At 36.5% G+C, this 20,604-nt stretch overlaps 1 protein-coding gene across 3 annotated transcripts in view; it reads right to left on the reverse strand.

Annotated features, from left to right (window-relative positions):
• aven (apoptosis, caspase activation inhibitor) overlaps positions 1 to 20,604 on the reverse strand; it is a 44,014-nt gene that overhangs the window by 9,542 nt on the left and 13,868 nt on the right. The gene's annotated exons all lie outside the window — the stretch shown is intronic.

The raw sequence follows: 20,604 nt of genomic DNA on the forward strand, positions 1-20,604 counted from the left end.
AAGGCCGCCTGTGGGTATTTTTACACAACATGATGAAAGGCTGCCTTTGTTCAAAAAGCAAGCTAAAAATTCTTAAATGCAAAACAGAGAGGAAACAAACAGTAAGTCGGTCCTTTCTTTGAGGTAGAAGGAGAAGAGAAACATTTTAGCTATTAAAGAAAACAGACAACAAAACTAGGACACGTCTAAAAAAAGAAGAACTGTAGGAAAATATTGACCCTTTGCACGTGACGTCACCCTCTTACAAACTGTTCCCGCTCCGCCATGACGGACGTCAAATCAACCAATGGGTCAAAAAACATAGAAATGGACGTCCAGTATCTCTTTTATTAAGTTGATTTGACAGTAAAAATGGTTTCAGGGTGAAAACCAAACTTGTCATTTTACTGTAAAATCCTTTAATCAGGAAAGACGCAGCGGCGATGGATACCAGCCGTTAACCATAATGACTGTTAGCCCTCGGTGTAACCGCGGATTTGTAGCGAACACTTTTTACAAGATAAGAAAATTATCGTTCATAAACTTAATAAGTATGATTAGAAAGATATGAAATGTCGCATTATGGAGAAGGTCCGTGTCTAACCCTTAGTAACCATGGAAACAATGCCGCCGTCACGTAGCCTAGTACGAAAAAACGGGTTAGCATCTCGTCTTTTGTACGGCTGATCCGGTGTAGAGGGAATCGCTGTTTATGACGTGGTGTGAATTCAGGGAGAGTCGGTAATTTGATCAACATGTCAAGAGGGAGGAGGTATGGGTCGGTTTCTAAGCTAGCCATGTCCAACTTTTGTAAATATCACCGTCTATGAGCCCCAACCAGGTGTGTTACGTTCACAGACAAATTAGCTCGACGCTAACAAATAGAAGCCATGAATGAACTGGCAAAAACAACTTTGGAAAACAATTTCAGTCGCTCTGTTCAATATTCCCGATCCTCACTTCCGACGTCCATCATGGCGGCTAAAATGATTTAGTGACGTAGTTGCAAAGGGTCAATATCTGCAGCATCCATAATGTGATTGTTACTATCTATATGGAAGACCAGAAGTGCAAAAGGAAAGATAGAAAAAAAAACTGCACAAGCCAACCAATAAAACGAAAACTTCAGGTTGATGTACCAAAGATATATATATATATATATATATATATATATATATATATATATATATATATATATATATATATATATATATATATGTTTAATTATTAATTACAAGTGACGACCTGCGTCAGAATCATTTGCTGGCGTCAAATTTTGAACCAATTTTGAACATCGGCTGGACGCAACACAAAATTATTTTGAAGAATAAAAGTACGTACCAGGATTTTAATTTCATTATCAGAGCTGTAGTTTTCTCAAACTACAGCTTTCTGTGGCTTTCGGGGGAAAAATGGGACACAACCAGAGGACTGGAAGATCAGGTTTCATTTTTGTTAGATCTCCTTGTTAAAGTAATGTCTATTTTTAATTGAGCCTGCCGTACGCAGATGGACAGTCAGCGGGAGATGATGTATGCCGTCGGTCGCTGCTGCTCATTTTACTCTCCTGCTTTACACTCGGCCTTCATCGGCACCATCTGCAGTTGTCCTTGGTATCTTGGCTGTATGAAAAGTGAGTGAGGTCAACCCGCCGCAGCTACAGGAGGGCTTTGTGTCCGTCAGACTGAGTCCGGCTGGCGTTACGGAGAACACAGCGACTGTGACGGAGATGGATAAGAGAAGGAAATGTGAATGTCAGCTTGAAGTGAAGGCTCAGCGACAGATGCCTTTATGTTCGGCCATGAGCGTGATTGATATCCGCAATAACAGCTGATCTTTTCAGGTCTTACCACATAAATCCTGCCTGGGGCGGGAGTGAAATCGATTTTAGCTCCAGATGCTATCTTAAGCTGATCAGAAGTCAACAGATAATATTTAGTGAAAAGCGGGATCTGTGATAACATGAAAGCAGGCGTTGATTTTGCAACAGAACTAACTAGAACCTAAAGAAACTCAATGCTATCAGACTGTAACATAACAGCCTAGAGTCAGTATTTACGCTTGTTTCAGATCTAATAAATCAGCAACTAGAAAAAGCAGTTTTTAGAAGACTGAATGGTAATGTGATGAGGTCTGTTATGAACATGAAGGAGTCTTCATGAATGTTTACGACTGTTAGGAAGTGTCATTCAGTAAATAATGACACTTTCAATGCAAAGTTGCACTAAAACTTGGATTAAAAGGCCATTACAATGGCCAGATTTGCATTATTTGGATAAAAATTTCATTTAAAGCAAAGAGCCGGTTGTGCCAGAATGTATTGATAAAACCTGTTCAAACTGTTAAAATATCAATGAGTTTATTAATTAACTAATATTATTGAACATCTTTTCAGTCCCTCTAAGATTTTGTTATTCTTTTTGTCAATCTTTGTGGCACTAATCTGGAAATATTTTCAATATTTGCGCTTATTTATGACGGTAAATGCAACTTTTTATTACTTTCTGTATAAATCATGGACTTTAATCTGACGTTAATTAAAGCTGCTGTTAGTAAGAAAGTAATTAGGTTTTTGACAATTTCTGAGAAAAATCTCCAATAAACTTCTATAGTTTTTAGCGCAATTTGTTGATTTTGCGTGAATTTCCACAGTAATTCCCAAGAAACTGGAGGGACTGTAAACGGATAAAAACTGCATTGAGAACATGATATTTAATCACACTCAGTGTTTAGAATCTAGAGGGCCACATAAAAAGCTACGGTGGACTGGATTTGGCCCACGGGCCTCGATTTTGACACATGTGCTCTATAGTCACTCCCACTCTGTGGCGATCCACTATAAAGCATAAAACTATGACGTCACATCGTGAGTTTGACTGAATATTCAGTGAACTTTGGACAACGGCTCAGATTAAAGCTGCAGCAGGTATTAATTTGCACCGTTTATCTCATAATCTTTTATTTGGAAATAAATCCCACCATCAGCCCACACAGTCAGTTTTCTTCTCCAGCAGATTTATGTTTCTACAAAGTTTCATTTTACATTCAGATATAGGCAGAGACGCAAGTTTGAGAGAGCACATGAGTCACCTGATAGCCGTATCCCTCCAAACTTGGCTTCATTATGTAACAGATGATATAAGAGAGAGAATAATAAAAAGCTAAGGATGTGAAATGATAAGGATCTGATGTCATTTGATTCCTGAGCTGCACTGCTGATCAAATAAATGTAAATCAAGGCCTTTAAATTATCATCGGTTCATTTTGGAAATACATTTATATGAAGAAACGAGAGGAAAAGTCAGAGACGTAAACGATCTTTGGGGAAAAAATATCTTTAACAGTAATTATTAACTTCAGAACTTAGTTTATATGTTAACATATTTCTTCATTACTTTTGCAGGAATTTCATTAGCAGCTACATGAATTAAAACAAATTAAAATCATCATGATGGAAATCCAAAGGTGCCAATAATCATGAACAATAAAATATCTCATTTACTGATGTTTTAGATTGGTTTAATTTACTAATACTGCTTAGACCAGTCAACATAATCAATACATCAACATCAGCTCTTTATGTCACGTCAAACTGGAGGCCCATGGGCCAAATCTGGCCCACCGTAGCTTCTTATGTGGCCCAATAGATTCTCGACTAAATGTGTGATTAAATTATCAAATCAATGCAGTTTTTTTCTTGTTACTGACCAATTACAGCAACCAGTCCCTCCAACTTCATCAGAATTATTGTGCAAATTTACACAAAATCAACAAATCACTGTACTTTGTTGCGCTAAAACATAATTGGAGTGTTTATCGCAGATTTGTCTCAAAAATTGTCAAATACTTTCTTACTTGTGCTAAACAGCTGCCTCAGCCTTAACTGATAATATTGAACTTAAAATATAATCAAATAACCCAATAAATAATATATACAGTTAATAGATGCAACAGATATGTTGTAAAAAGATATTTAAAAAATACCTTGTTGTGGTCTACGTGCGGTTTTAAAGAGTTAATAGCATCTATTTCTATTTTTGATTATTTCTTGTTTGATTATATTTGATATTCAGACTTTTTAAAAACATGCAAGACACAAAACAAACCTTCGTATTTATCTTATTATACTTCAGTTTTATAATGTTTTTGTGGTGTGCAATAAATGCCACATACAGATTGTAACATACTAAAATAAAACGGCTTTTGACAAAACAGTAGGAGTAGCATAAAATTTAAATAAATTAAACCAAAATATTGTTTTAAAACTCCTGTGAACTTATACATTTTTGTAAATGATAAATCTGCAATAGATCACATCTGAACGAAAGAGTCTGCCGACTAAATGAAAAGCGAATAAATTGTGTAACTGATTCAAACTCTGTTTCACACATTTTTTTTCTTTTTTCTCTGGACAAATCTTGTCTAAAACTTTGCCGGTTAGTCAGCGGAGGCACAGCAGATGCGTGGGCGACGGCTGAATGAAGTCCAGAGCACATTTGTGTTCAGGCCGCTAAAAGAGAAGCCACCATACGCAACGCAGACCACATCTGAACGAGGTCAGCGCCATCCGCCGGATCCTCTTCACAATTTAATGGATTAATTAATGCAAATGCTGCAGTTGGTTTGACTCATTCATTTACTGTTTCCTATTGATGATGGTGATCTTTGTGAATCTACACCTCCCGGTGGCATCAATATCCCCAATTCTGTTTTATTTATTCACACCAAGTCAGTTTTTAGATAATTATATGATGCCGTAAAAACAGCCTTGTGATCTAAATCCCAACTTTCTGTGCTAAAAGGTAAATCTGCATTAAAGCCAAACTGCGTCTCACTTTGAAAACACTTCAGTCTCTCACTCTCACATTCCATCTGTTTCAGGCTCCTGCTCCTCTCTGTTTAATATCTTCCTAATCCTCCTCTTCCTCCCTCAGCGCCTTTGTTCGGTCTAACGCAGAGACCTGCTGATGTCTCCCACCTACACCGCCTGTGTCCTCCTGATCTGTGTCCATAGAAATAGCATCGCATGTCGGACCGACAGAACCATAGCAACAGATGCCAACCAAGACGAGAAAAATGGCTGTCAAATTTCCAAAACACAGGAAAGAGAGTCAGCTGAATGCAACATTTAATAAATGTGTTTGATATTCAGGTTTAGACCAGTTTATCAACACAACATCTTCTCTTAACTCATTGTTTTTGTTCCTCCTGAAATGTTAAGGCGGCGCTGTTTTGAAAATGTGATTGGTCACAATAAAACCACAATCAAGTCGACTCGTGACGTTTTGAGTTATTTAAATAGTAGAAAACACACGGAAATCTAGGACTTTTTTACTACCAAGTGTTGTGTGCATTAATAACATGTTAGGGGCGTTTGTAACTTAGGAACACAATAAGCACAAACATTTTCTTTCGGACAGTAGATGGCCCAACGTAAATAATTTTATTTTAGGTGTTGAGATGCAGTTAGTCAGCATGGGGCACAGCTCTGCTCACGCATCGTCACCATCATATCGCATTCAGCAAAGTCACAGACCTAGATCTGCATACTGTGGCATGTTATGTATCATTATAACATGCAAAAACAAAAGTTCTGCAGACTTTCCACTGGTATCTTCAGGTTTTCTTTTTAGTGACCAGGTCTTCAGTTATTTATCCATTATTTTTAAACAATCCTTTGGTAAGCTAACTGTAGCGTCGCACTTTGACCTGACGTCACAGCAAGTAAACGGTTAACATGCAGTTCCTGTCAGACCACTAGGGGGCACCCCGCAGACCACTAGTGACAAATACTTTCAGTGAAGAAAAACCCAAAACCAGGTCTGTTACCATAACAACTGGACGATAAATTGTTCCAGAAATTACTGCAAATAAACAAAAAATATTGTAATGTGGAGTAACATAATAATTAGGGACGATATTGATATCTAATATTAATATTTACCAATACTATATATAATTCGGTATTGTTTCAACACCTAGAGAAATAACCCAACCACAAACAGATAAAAAATACTGGTTGTTCATATCCCAGTTTTTTTTAATTATTATTATTGGATCGATTTCGATATGTTAAAAATCGGCTGATACCGATGTTGGTGCAAACATATCGTGGATTCCTAACAATAATGATAAAGTTCATAATCTCAAAGAAAAATACATTTTAATTTTGTGAAGGACATTTAACTCAATAATATCTCAAATAAATGACCAAAACTACCTAAAACAAAAATAAAAACAGCCCTCAAAATAAATCGTCAAAGAAATGGATTACAGAGTTTCCGTAAACAAAAATCCTCTTTAAAAAATGTTAATTATCACAATGGAAATTAACAAGCTCATTTTAATTTACTATGTGATTAATTGATTTATTGCTTATTGAATTGAGCTCAACTGAAACCAATATTTAAAGAAGCTCAATAATCATTTATCATCTTTCTAGGATATTGTATAACTTCAGAGCCATATTAACTCTTGAAATCTCATGCTAACATATTTTTTGTTACCTGTCCTTCACTTAGATTTTATATTTTGGTTGTTTTGTTTGCCCTCACTGGCTTCTGCTCTTATCCTGTTCCACTCAGCGCCGCCGTGTTTTCACCTCCCTGCTGTTCATCTTCACCCCAGCTCTGCACCCGCCGCGCTGAGCCTCGGCGTAAAAATAAGGACTGCTGGATCTGAATCACTTTTTATGAACCACTTTAACTATAAATCCCAGGTTTTCTCTCTGTTTTAGACAAATTAACCTGTTGTAAGCCAAAATCATGTAGATGAGACTCATTTCAACTTCTTCTTACGCTCCAACTTCCCGAATGAGAATTTTCTTAAGAAAATATCTCATCAAAATTTTGGGAGTTTTTGTTGAACATGAACAAAATAGACAAATTACAGACACATTTTAGGAAATTAGGATTTGTATTCTGATGAGGCTCATTTGTCTAAAACTAACTTTTGAAATAACATTTAATTCTTACTTTTCATTAAACCCAAGTTTTTGTATAAACTTTTTTTTTAAACCAGTCGCAGCTGAAACACATTGCTGAAAATCAGTAATAGATAAATAAAATAAAGCATAAAAAAGCAGTTAAAAAATTAAAAAATACCAATAAAAGCTAAGAATAATTACATTGAAGGCAAATGAGTAAAAATAAGATTTCAGTCAGGTTTTAAAAAGGATCTGATGTAATATTTTAATCTTAAATGGAACAACATCCTAATAACTGAAATATAGGATTTAAAAGTTTATATAATGTGTTAGTGACATAAAATAAGTATTTTTCTAATTTTCTTTTAGAAATCCTATGCTTAAATTCCAACTACTTATCTGAAAAGATTTTTTATTTTGTAACAAATTAACCAATAAATCCTCAAATTGAGAAGTTACTGTGAAACCTCAAAGTTCTTGCAAATGGCCGACTTTTTAAAACATTTTTATTCTTATCAACTAGCCTTCTAAAATCCATGAATTAGAATTATTTTGTTCTGAATATTAAAGTAACATAATAAAATAATTGATATTAACTGAATTTGTATCCTTTAAATTGAACTTTCGGTATCGTTAATTATTTCAGATTATATTTGTTGTAATTTGGACCAATATTTAAAAAGACAACAAAAAGTTTTGCTCCTGAACTTTTCAGTAGTGCTGTAATGAAAATATAACTTTGTGAAGGGGTTAAATAGTCCTGTCTGAGTTTGTGCAGATTCAATATGTGGGTTTGTTGTTTAAATAATTTACACTCTGCACATCCACTGCTTCACTGAAGGACTAAACCTCTTCAGTCAAGAGCTTCAAAAAGCCGAATTTGGAGAGAAAATGGGATGTTGTTGGGGACAGAGAAACACAGTTTGAGATTTATAGAACCTGTTTTATTTGATTTTATTTTTATGACGCTTATTTCCCTCATCGTCATGTTTATTTAACTGCTTTCACAGGAAATGATTCTGCTACTAAAGCTGGAGATAAAAGAAAACCTACGCAACGACATGTTTCTCAAAACAGTGTCGTGTTGAATCTCACACCAATTTTTGGCTCAAACTTAAAAATGTACAGAAACTATTTTCTAAAGTCAAAGCAGGTGGATTTGTGATAAACATGGACCTTGTTAAAACGTGTTTATTTCTATCTCACTCGCATTGTGAAAACATGCATACCAGTTGTATATGATGGAGAAAAATTAAATAATAAAAAAAGATCCTTGAGTAGCGTCGAGTAAAACAGCTTTTTAAAGATCATTAAACATATTAGCTTGTTTGGGGAAAAAAATTACAAAAATTAAAATTAGGAATACAGAGTGTTCAGTTAAAAAAATGCAGTGGCAATAGCTTAAATGCAATTAAATGCATCTGCAGAACCAAAAGTGGAACAAACTTACAGAAAACTACAAACCAGCCGAAACACTGAGCTGTTTTAAATATAGACTGAAAACCTGCCTGTTGAGACTTGCTTTTGTACCGTAATTAAGGAAAAATGTAAAATTCTATTTGTTTTTTTTTTATTCTAAAATAAGCTACACAAAATTTTATTTGTGTTTGATTAATATTTTTTAATCAATATATTAAACTGAGTTCCTTTAGATCGAGCCTACAAACCCCATCTGTGGAACACTGAACTGATTTTAATCTTTATATGTTTATGTTTGAGTAAAATGAACATTGTTCTTTTATTATATGAACTACTGACAACATGTCTGAAAAGAAAAATGTAGCATTTGCAGAAAATGAGAAATGGTCAAAATAATGAAAAAGATGCAGAGCTTTCAGAACTCAAGTAATTCAAAGAAAACAAATTCATCTTCATTTAGAAACAACAACACTAATGTTTTAACTCAGGAAGAGTTCAGAAATCAGTATTTATTTTTTTTTTGTTAAATCCAATATGGCCGACAGACGAAAAAGCAGCTCAGGAACATCCACTCCTTACTCCTTCTGTAGAAACTCTCAAATATATATTATATATATATATATATATATATATATATATATATATATATATATAGTGACATGAAGTAATTTTCCAAACAACTTTGTATTTCTTGAAAATTACAACTGATCACTTAGAAAAGATTTTTTTACAAAAATGTTTTCATTTTTATGAAAAAACACTGAGAATAAAATCCTGACAAAGAATTATAATTCATGCATGAACCAGAGACTCTGAATCTGAATCATCCAAAAGATTATTTCTATCCAATCAGAAACGATCTCAAACACACCTCGGGTCTCCATGGATGTGCAGTGTTGTGTACAGTGTTGCTAATACTTTATCCAAACTTTGTCACTGCTCACCGTCACGCAGTGCAAACACCGCAGCGGTTTACTCTGAACGGTTAGGATACTCCCTAAACACACAACCTTCACACATGAACCTGGAGCAGCCAGTAACTGAGCAGAACCAGGAGGTGAAACTTTCCCGCTGCTCTGTCTCCAGTAACACTGTGTATTGAAATGTTGACATTTTGTGTGACTGGAAGAGGAAAACTCATTCCCTGTCCCCGCTTTCGCCTCCATTTGTCTGTAGATTAATGGTCCGACATCAGAGAATGATTTCTTCTCTTTTTAAACACAGCGTCAGCAAATCCTCGCAAGATACCAGATGAGATCAAGCAAAGCAGCTTTAAAGAAAACTTAGGAGCAATTGAACGCTATTACAAGCCTGACACATCAGATTTGATCATCTAACAAAGTGCAGAGAGGATGGAAATATCTGTAATAACTGCACAGCGTCAGCCATTACAACTAAAAACCAGTGATCAGACCCGAAATCTGGGTGTAGAGACGACCTGAACCTTCAGAGCCATATAAAGACTGTTACAAAGTCGGCCTTCTATCGCCTGAAGAACATTTACAGAATGAGAGGACTAACGTCTCAGGATCTAGAGCAGGGATGTCAAACTCATTTTCATTTTGGGTCATATCAAAAATCTGAATGTTCTTAAAGGGCCGGTTGATAAAAACCCACGGAACTTTTAAAATATTAATAAATAGCTGTTTGTTTCAGCATTCAATAAGTGTTTCTTAAAATGTAATAATATTGAAAATTTTTCCACAGTGATCAAGTCTCTCCAGGATTTGCATTCAAGTTTACAAATTTTATGGTGCTAATTTAGAAATGTTTACAAAGAATTTTTACGATATCAGCGGTAATGCATGATGTTAAATGTCACTTTTTATTAATCAGCGGATCGATGACAGACTACAACTAGACATCAAGTAAGGCAGCAGTCACTTAAATCCAATGTTTTCGCTCAATTTTGAGAAAAATGTGCAGTAAAATCAGAAAAAAATGTGAGAATCTGTTGATTTTGTGTGAGTATTGTGGGTTTGTGAAAAACTGGAGGAAGTTATTGATGTAATTTGGAGTCGAGAGGGCCGCATGAAAAGCGACAATGGGCCAGATTTGGCCCCTTGGCCTCGTGTTTGACATCTTTATTCTAGAGAAACTCGTCCATGCGTTTATCTTTAGTCACCTCAGACAGCTGCAGCTGATCCGGAACGCTGCTGCTGGAGTTCTGACTAAAACCAGGAAGATGGAGCACATCACCCAGTTCTACAGTCCTTCACTGGCTCCCTGCAGCTCAGAGAATAGACTTTAAAATACTGTTAGTTTATAAATCACTGAACGGCTTCGTAAGGAAATACATTAAAGATCATCTGTTGTCATAGCAACCTTCCAGAACCTCTCAGGTCTTCTGGTTCTGGTTCCCAGAACCAAAACCAAGCATGGAGAAGCAGCATTCAGCTTCTATGCACCACAAATCTGGAACAAACTTAGAGAAAACTGCAAAACAGCCGAAACATTGAGTTCCTTTAAATCTAGACTAAAAACCCACCTGGTTAGAGCTGAGTTTGAAACTTAATCAGTGAAACATTAATCAATATTTTTGATGTGCAACGACGGCAAAATGTAATTTGCATTTTTGTGTTTTTATGACGTGAAACACTTTGAAATGCCTTGCTGCTGAAATGTTGTACAGAAATAAAATTTGATTGTTTATGATTTGAAAGGTGAGGAAGATGAAGGGAAAGCTGTAAACTTTCCTGTAGAGTCGATGTTCCCGCCGAGAGCTGCAGCACCTCCCTGTCACGCCTTTTTAACCAAACCAATTAGTCCGCCGCGACATGGCGCTGAAACCCACTACGCGTCGATAAATCACTGTCGGAGCTAATTGCAATTAAAATCCTGAGCAAACCAGGCGAGGCGATGAAGAGGAGCGAAGGTCTTTGCTCTTAACTTTTAATGGCGAAGCTGTGTTTGTGTCAAAGTCATATCAGTGGAGCGCCAATCCACCCGAGGCTCTGCTCTCATTAGGCGTGAGGTTTTTTATTTGTTTAGAGGCGAGAGGCTCAACCACTTCCTACTTCAAAATTCATCAATCATAATAAATTCCTGCTATCTTCTCTGCTGGACGCTCTTGGTTAAGAGCCAGTCTGGCACTTTTACATTTACATAAATTGATTATTTGAGTCAAAAACAAAAAAAAAACATGAAAGTAAGATGACTTGTCCTGCTGCTAGCTGCAGATAATTACAACCCCGATTCCAGTTTAATTAATTTAGAGCTATTTTACTATAATAATCATATTATTTTACAAAAAAATAAAAAAAAATTGATAAACTAAGTGACGTATGTAAACCTGTTCAATCCATTCAAACCCAATAATATTCAACAGATTAGGATATGCGTTTGGAAGAAGCGTACTTATTAGATTAATTGCACTTTTTGAGAAATAAGATTAAATAATAAACATGCTTTTAATTAAGCCCATATTTCTGTATTGAAAATGTTTTTTATTGCTCTGATGTAAAACTTAATTTTAAATGTCAGAAAATTACAGTCTGTGAACTGAGTTACAGAAATAAATTTACTTTTCAATAATATTTAAATTTATTCAGTAATACTGTACATCATAATTTATCCAAGTTCAATTTGTTACATAAAGTCAGATTTTAAGCGCTCTACAAAAAATCATGGGCAGATATTTAAATAGCTTTTTCCTGACACAATAATCCAACTTCTCTGTCAATGTTTTATGTTGTATTACAGAATATTTTGCACATCTTTATGTGGACATTATGTGACTACAAATGTTATTTAGTAATTTGTGACTCCAAATATCATGCTGTTACTAACAAACCCTGCACAACTGTCGCCGTTTCAGCCTTTCTGTAAATTTGTGACATATTCTCTGATTTTTTATTTTATTTACTTGTAATTTAAATTTTTTATACTGACTGATTTGTAACTTTATTAAAAGTGATACAGACACTCAGGATGCTGGATAGGAAAAACTGAAAATATTCTTATCGTTTCTTTTTAATATAAACATATTGTGTTAAACTTTAAAAATAATGCATATTGGAATATGTGTTTACTCTTATTATTATTTACTACCATGGTATCTCCAATAAAAAAGAAATATTGGGACAACCAACCTACTTAATATCATAACAAAATTAAACAGAAGCCATAAGTTAACAATTAGAAACAAGATAAAATACTCTAATTATTGGGGAAAGAAAAATTGTCCCTGAAGCCACATTTTGTGATATTCAACTTATATTCTCTAAAGGGTTATATAAATACCTTAACGTTTTAACTTGACCTGTTCCCCGTCCACAGCTATTCATGCAGACAGATTTGCAGCCTTTTATTGTCAAAATAATTCTGTATTCAACCTTAAACAACAGTTTTAAAACCACACATTTTGCTTGACCAACCCTGCTAGTGTTTCCAAACCAAAAGAGTCACAAATCTTCCCCTACTTTGAAACAACATGCCGATATTTTCTCTGATATTTCAGGCCGGTCAACTCTGACACTAAATATAAAACTACAGTTGTATGGTTGACATACAACTGGTTTGTTGTGACATGACTCCACAAGCGTAATGAGTCAGTCCTCCAGGAAGTCGGCGTCTATAAAGCAACTTGGACTAGTATTCAGTCCTCAGAAGTTTTTCCCACCAAAAGCTTTTCAGAACGAGTCGAACAGGACATATTTCCTCAATGAAGAGGCAAAATGCCTCAGCAGAGCGGGTTGTGATTCATTAGAGGACTTCGCCGATTCCACTGGATTTATGGCGGCAGAATCCCACGAATGAACAGCTGCTGCTCACAGAAGGAGATAACCTCACCTGCAAGTAAGCGCAGATTTTTATTCTCAGCTCATCTTTGTTTATTCGCCGTTTGGATAAGTGTGCTTCACATGCACAACTACATAGAAGTAACACAGTGATAGTGTCTGGTAGTGGTTATTATTGCTGTTGGGTGATTTATCCTGTGTTTTGGTGAGATTGGAAGAAGGGAAGGTGTATAAATAGTAGCATTGGTGCTTCCACTGCGCTGTATTATCGGCTCTAATACGTCATTTCTACCTGCTTGCTACAGCAACGTGTTGAGGGTGGAGCAGAGAGCTTTTGTTTTTAAAATAACTTTCACATTAACAACTCATTTTGCACATCGGCCTTTCTCAGTTTTTATTTCTGCAATAAAAACAATGGTGTAATCACTATTCCACTGCGTTTATTTGTCAATAACTGAGTTTGAGTCATACCCTCAGTGTCCCTCTGAATCAATACTGATGCATGTTGAAGCATAGAGAAGTTGCACGTCTGTCCAGTTTTGACACCAACATACAAAAACACGTCCAGAAAACTCACTTTCTCTGGAGTACAAGTAGACAAAACATCAATCTACATTTTCATTTGTTTTCCAGTTCAGAACACTATGAGTAGTTAAGAATAATTTACTTTTTGTATCTTTGACAGCAAAGAGTCCAAACTTTTGCATTCGCTCCAAAGGGTGCAAGTACATCAGACGTTTGATTATGCTCCGTTTATTTCAGGTGTTTTGGTGATTTTGGTGCCGCTGGTTAGCAGGTCAAGTTACTGAACCACTATATATCCTCTGAACTGATTATTTCTACATTAATACATTACTCTGTATCTGAGAATCTGATATTTTTCTGCACAATCAGCCCAAATTCAGGATAATGCCACAAAATATCCAGTAAGAAATGAAGCCAATGTATGAAAACCAAGAAGATATTGAGAGAAAGGCTCCATGCAGAAACATGATGGGAGTAATTTAAACCGTTCTGTTGCACTCAAAGTAAAACCGTCTCCATTCTTCCATCAAAAAGACTAAATAATCAGAGAGCGAATGAAAGGCTTTGATCACATAGTTGATCAGCAGCAAATGACTCCGACTTGGAGATTCACCTCCATGAATCGAGCAGACAGCGAGGTCTGCATGTGTGCTGCACAGAGAGAAGTCGATTCTCATTACACATGAAAACTTCCAGAGCAAACGTGTCAAAACCTATGGCCTGTGGGCCAAATAAAGGCCCACCGCAGCTCTAGAAGTGAATTTAAACATCATGTTATCAATCAAATCAATGCAGTTTTTATCCGTTTACTGACAAATCAACCTGTTCCTCCAGTTTCTTGAGAATTATTCACAAAATTCACACAAAATCAACAAATCCCTGAACTTTTTGTGCTAAAAACTGGGAGTTTATTGCAGATTTTCCTCAAAAATTGTCAAAAACTTTCTTACTTGTAAACAGCTGCCTCAGCTTTAATTGATGTCAGATTATAATCCAGGATCCATACAAAAAGTCACATTTACCGTCATAAATAAGCTCAAGTATTTCCAAACAGATTCAGAAATCTTTAATAGCTTTCATGTTAAAGTGGCCTTCCTAGGTTTCATTTATTATTATTATTATTCATTAGTAGATGAATTCTATATATTTTATTAAAAAGTTCCAATGTAATCACTTTAAAATCTGTTCCTAAAAATACATTTGCAACATGACGGACTTTTTCTGTCAGATGCACTTCCTTGATGTTTTTTAATCTTTGCATTCAGGGAACAACTTTGGGGAAATTGTTAAATCTTAGTTCTTGGCTGAGACATTAAAAACATCAATAGTGACAGTTTTCATTTCCACTTCATGTGAGTGTCTGAGCAAAAATGTTATTTTGTGATTTTTACTGAAAAACATTTCAAAAAGAATCATGAAATCCTGGAGGGACTGAAAAGATGTTCGATAATATTTGATTTTAAGAATTCATTGATAGTTGAACAGTTTGTGATCAGGTTTTATCAATACATTCTGGCCCAACTGGCCCTTTAAGAGCATTCATGATCTGGATTCGGCCCAAAACGAAAGTGAGTTTGACACCGCTGCTCTACAGCCGAACAGGAAAAGACTTTTCTGGCTACATTTCAAACTCGGCGTAGAGAAAGAAACTGACAAAGGAATGGGGAACGCATCAAGAAAACATCTGACTTTCTCTTTACCGTCTCATTTTTCAATCAGTTAATGTAAGAACTAAAAATCTGACATAGAAATGCATAAATAAAACTTCATGTTTGCTGCTTAGCTCAACATACTTCATTAAACTGAGATAAGGAGTAGGATTAAACGTGTTCACTTCTTCCTAAGCATTTTCAGACGATAATTATTTTGTTCCTGGTTTTTTCTTGTCCTACTTTTTCAAAAACCTGTTTGAAATAAGTTAATTAAATGAAATGAAACCAGTTAACAGAATCAACCATGAATTTTACAGTGTATCACAGGGTGTTTGGGAAAGATAATCTATTAGAAAAAAAATTAAGCTGAAGCAGAATTTTAAACTGATCCAAAACTTGAACCCACGTCCAGGAAGACATTAAAAATATAAAGTCCTGATCCGATACAAAGCTCAGACAATCTATTTTACCAGCCTCTATTTGACTGATTTGTGAACATATCTGATTATAAGGTGAAATATTTAAATATAAATGGACTCAAAAGGAAGATGAGAATAAAACGCGTTCAGGCATCTAAATAAAGATCTGAGGATCGCCTTAAATAAGCAACAAACTCAAACAAAGCGTGACTGGATAAAACGTGACAAGAACAGAGAGTCAGAAATTCAAACACCACATCCAGACCAGTCACACAGGTTGGCGTCTTCACCTAAACCATGAAGAGACACAGAGAGTGATGCTGCGGTCCGGCTGAGTCAAACCAAACGCTCCGGTGAAACTCTGTAAAGGCACGCCTACAGGACATATAGCACCGCTCACCGTGTTCCCAGCTACGCACACACGCAATCCAGGGACGTCGTTTCCCCTGAAAACCCGCACCACTTGTTAGACGGGTTCTTCAAGGTCATGTGATGTTTTTCTTTCCTGTCTAGACTGATAATACAGATGCAACCATTTCCTTGAAGAATCCTAAGATTTTAGGGAAATTCTTATAATTTATGGAACTGAATTTTTACCACCGTAAAATCTGAACGGCTTCTTAGGCCTTAGAGCTGCAGCTTTTATAAAAACATATCCTTTTTACATATTTGGTAAAACTATCCATGTGTTGTGACAGTAGGAGACGAAAACAACCAATCAGAGCCAGGAGGAGGGTCTTGGCGCTGTCAATCATGTCCTCTCTGCTGTTGAGGATGCTACAGCTAGTTAGCATGACCACCATTGATGGCAGATAAACCATTTTCCTGCGACAGTGATGCTGCGTCCACAACAAACGTGCTTTGTGCGTAAAAAACACGTTTGATGCTTCAAGTTCGACGCGTGTGCATTTAGAAGTCAGACGCTTGACATTTTGCTGTAGACGCGTCAAAATCGCTCTAGTCAGGCCTTGAGAGGAAACTCCTTGGTTTACGTGTCCCTCAAACTCTTCCACTGTCTCCTGCATATTTCGTCTAAATAAATATATTTAACGTTTATTTAATGCGACTCAACGTTTCTGTACTCGACATCCCAACTTCCTCACTGATCCTCATCCAAGCAAGATCCTTTCTATTCCTGTCTCTGCAGTCATAACGTGATTGGTCATGGATTGTAGGATAAGAGCAAACAATTAGTTTACCCTCCATAGTTTTTTTTATTTTTTATTTCTGAGATCACATTGGAAAATGTGTCTGTTGATTGGTTGACGCTCTGCATTGAGCGGCAAAAGTTCGGATTTTTTGACTCCAGCGTCAGACGCACTTCAAACGCTCAAAACGCTTCAAATCGCGCAGCGAGACGCGCCTCCATATACACTCTGAATGTAAACCAGATGTGTCAAAAGGCGTTTGGTGTGAACGCACCATAAGTTGTTTCTCTGCCATTAGCAGCGAGTACATAAGGATGATTGGCAGCACTAAGATCCTCCTCCTGGCTCTGCTTGGCTGTTTTTGCATTTCTTCAGGCGGTAATAGTAGCTCAGGGAGGAGATCAAGATCATCTGTCTCAACATTGTGGCAGTTTTAACAAATATGTTAAAAAAACAAACATTTTTTTATATAAAGTTGCACTGCAACTTTAAGAATCTCCTAAAATGTTAGGATTATTACTGAGACTAAAAGTTTCTTAAGAGGAAGAACTTCCAGAAAACTGCAAAACAGCTGAAACACCGAGTTGCTTTTGAAACATAATTAATGAAACAATCAAGCTTCTGCTGTGTGACGACAGTAAAAAGTCATGCTCAACTGCTGACTGTGTGTTTATATGACTTTCCATTTTTATCATATAAAGCCTTGATGCTGAAATGTGATATTCAAATCAAGTTTGATTTGATTCTCTGTAAAATGACCAGAGTATCTGTGCCAACAGCTGGCTCTGCTCCTCCGTCCTGTTTGGTTTTCGCGTCCTTTGCTTCCACCTTCTGCATTGGTTTTCTTGCCAGGTCAAACAAGTTTACACAAGCAGGGAATCACGGTGAATTGCTGACAGCCGAGTGTCGGCGTAAAAATGACATTTCCGACTCAATGACGATTTTGGCTCTGGATATTTCATTGTAATGCTGCAGTTAAAAACAGCAACCACCGTTCAGTTGCATCAAGAAAATCAAGTTGAGATCATAAATCCACAGAGAAGAGGCGTTTTAAAATCCCAGCCTTACAAACTTCAGAGACTAATATGAGCAGACAAGGGATTCAGAATCTATTCTCCAAGGGTAAAGGATGTGAGTTTGTGATTTTTTAATGAAGCATGAGAAAGAGCAATGTTTCCATGTAATTTAAAATCCCTGTCTACTCACCCAGATGGGTCATGCTGTCAGACGCGGGTCAGACGGCCCGGGTCATCAAGTCAACAGCAATTATCCCAGACAACCCGCTCATCTTTCCCTCAGAGCTTCTCTATAAATCTGGGTTTTCAAATGATAAAACAGAAGAACAAATAATTTAATCTCCTTCTTAAGCTCGTCTTTCTTTGCCTTGATGGCTGCCATTCATCTAGTTTTCCTCAGACTTACTTTCACATTCCAGATTAACGGGAGACACTAAAAGACAATCCAATCAATCAAGTTAATAATGTATTACCCACATCAGGCAGATTATCATGAAAGTATCCCAAAGTAGTTACAGCTCCTTGACGTCCCGGGTATTTAATGACACGAGTGTCCGCCTGCAGAAAATTGTCTGCAAACTGTCTGATGTTTGTCTGACTGATGAGGAATTTTACGTTTGGTTGGCCACAGCTAATGAGAAACCTGAGTCGATGATAAAACCTGAAAATATTCAGAGAGACGGCTGAGGACGCGCTGCTGGTGGAAAGGTTCATGCGTCGCAATTATCGGTGCTGCTATTGTTACTTACCAGAAGACAAGCAGTGTGGGAGGTGTGAAGTACACAAGGCAATTATCGTTAATTGAGGCTGGGGAGCGCACCATTAAATGACTAATTTGTTGGGTTTTTTATCGTATGAAACGTACCGTTTAGTTTTTTTAAATAACTGGCTCAGGTTTTGAAAATTAAACGCCATTACGAAGCATCGCTCTGATATAATTGCATATAATCTCCTGACGAAAGAAACTAAAGTCTGAGTATTCAGCTTTGTTTCTGAACAATGAAATTTCAGCTGCATCTCCTTCAACTTGTTTTTTCTGCTGCTGCAGCCTTTCTGCTTCAAGGTTGAGCTGCTGTTGCCTGTCTGTCGTCTTGAACCTGTTTGCTTGTTGGACTCTGACGTCTTTCGTCCACAAGATTGTGTCAGAAGGTCAACTGTTTCTGAAATACTCAGGAACTGAGTATTCTGAATTTTGCAAGAAAAGATTGGCTCCGAGCAGAGACTAAGTGTGAGCGGGAGGAGAAGTTTTGAGAAGACAGAAGTAGAATCCTGCTTTCAGACTGAAAATGTTTGCTCTTCGGTTTCTTTTTGGGTCAAAATGGACCAACATTTGAGGAACTTGGTCACCCGAATCTATGCCACAAAAGGATTAAGGCATTCAGTTCAGAAGGCAAAGGAGGCCCAGGTCAGCGAAAGTGACGTGTACCGGATTCAATAACCGATTTTCAGACTCATCCTGTGTTTATGGAAGCCCTAATCAGGTAAATACAGCCCACATGCCTACTGGAATACTTTCTAAAAACAATACCGACAATCTGACGCCTAATCATAATTAATTATGATTTTTATTAACCATAAGACTCCATAAGGACTGACCCCGTTTCCCAGACAGAGAACCAAGAGAGTGTAAACTGAAAAGCCGTGAAGTCTATAAATACCTATGAACCCAAAATTAAGACAAAAATAACATCAGCTGATTCATCTTCTTTGCTGCTGTGATGTCATTTCTTGTACTTGTACATTTAGTGAGTGCTAACGACATTAACAGAAGTCCCTACAGGTTTCTCTACAGAGTGGAAAATGCTTCCTGAATTCAAACACAACAACCTCTGAGCCTTTACAGCCGAGTACTTTGATTCTCAATGATTCATAAGGACATGTATTTAGTCATAACTTCCTTTATTTAACCAGATATTCCAGTTTCTTGAGATATTGTTCGGGTTAATTCATAAACAATTCACCAAAGTCCAAAAGAGAATATCATGGAGATTTCAGACTCGAGTGAAACAGGTTTTGTTTCTGTAAAAGTAACTCAATTCAGATTTTAATTTGGACACAATAATGAGCTCTTTAAGGAAAGTATCATCTCTGGTCACAACCAGGTACTCAAAAAGAGATGACCGTCTCAGTTTCTGCCCTATTGGTAGTTTTAATTGTTGGAATAACTGCGAGTAATGATTTGTTTCCATTTAAAACCAGCTTGAGCTGAATCTGGTGCAACTGAACCTGACTAAAAGCAGAAAGAAGAGTTTTAAAAGTCTGCACTAAAGAACTGCAAGTCCTGTGAATGATTATAACCACCTGCATAAAAATGATAGGTTGAATAAATATTGAATAAAAGTGGTCCAACCATTGAGCCCTGGGGAACACCCTTAGTTATTCGGACACTTGGTGACCATGATCCGACCATTTGTATACACTGGAACATTTTTAACCATCTGGCTGGTTAAGCCTATTTGTCCAGCTTTATGCAGATTACTTAAACAATGACCAAGTAAATCCTTTAACAGGATGTGGAAAAAAGGAAGAAAAAAAAACAATATAAATGTTTTTTACATTGAGAAAGTCTACGTAAACGCATGTTTGAGTGAGTAAAATATGGGTTAATCACAAGCATTAATTTTATAATGTTTTCTGAATGTTGAACAGCTTTATTATTGTTACAAAAATGTCAAGAGTTGCAAAATGTTTTTGTGCAGCAACAACAGCAATTTGCAGCTGAAAACTTAATATAAAGATAAATCTGTGTGACTAGACGTTTGCTTTCCTAAATTTTCCCTCT

Source organism: Poecilia formosa, unplaced genomic scaffold (genome assembly GCF_000485575.1).
Source record: "Poecilia formosa unplaced genomic scaffold, Poecilia_formosa-5.1.2 Scaffold1, whole genome shotgun sequence".
Classification (NCBI taxonomy): Eukaryota; Metazoa; Chordata; class Actinopteri; order Cyprinodontiformes; family Poeciliidae; genus Poecilia; species Poecilia formosa.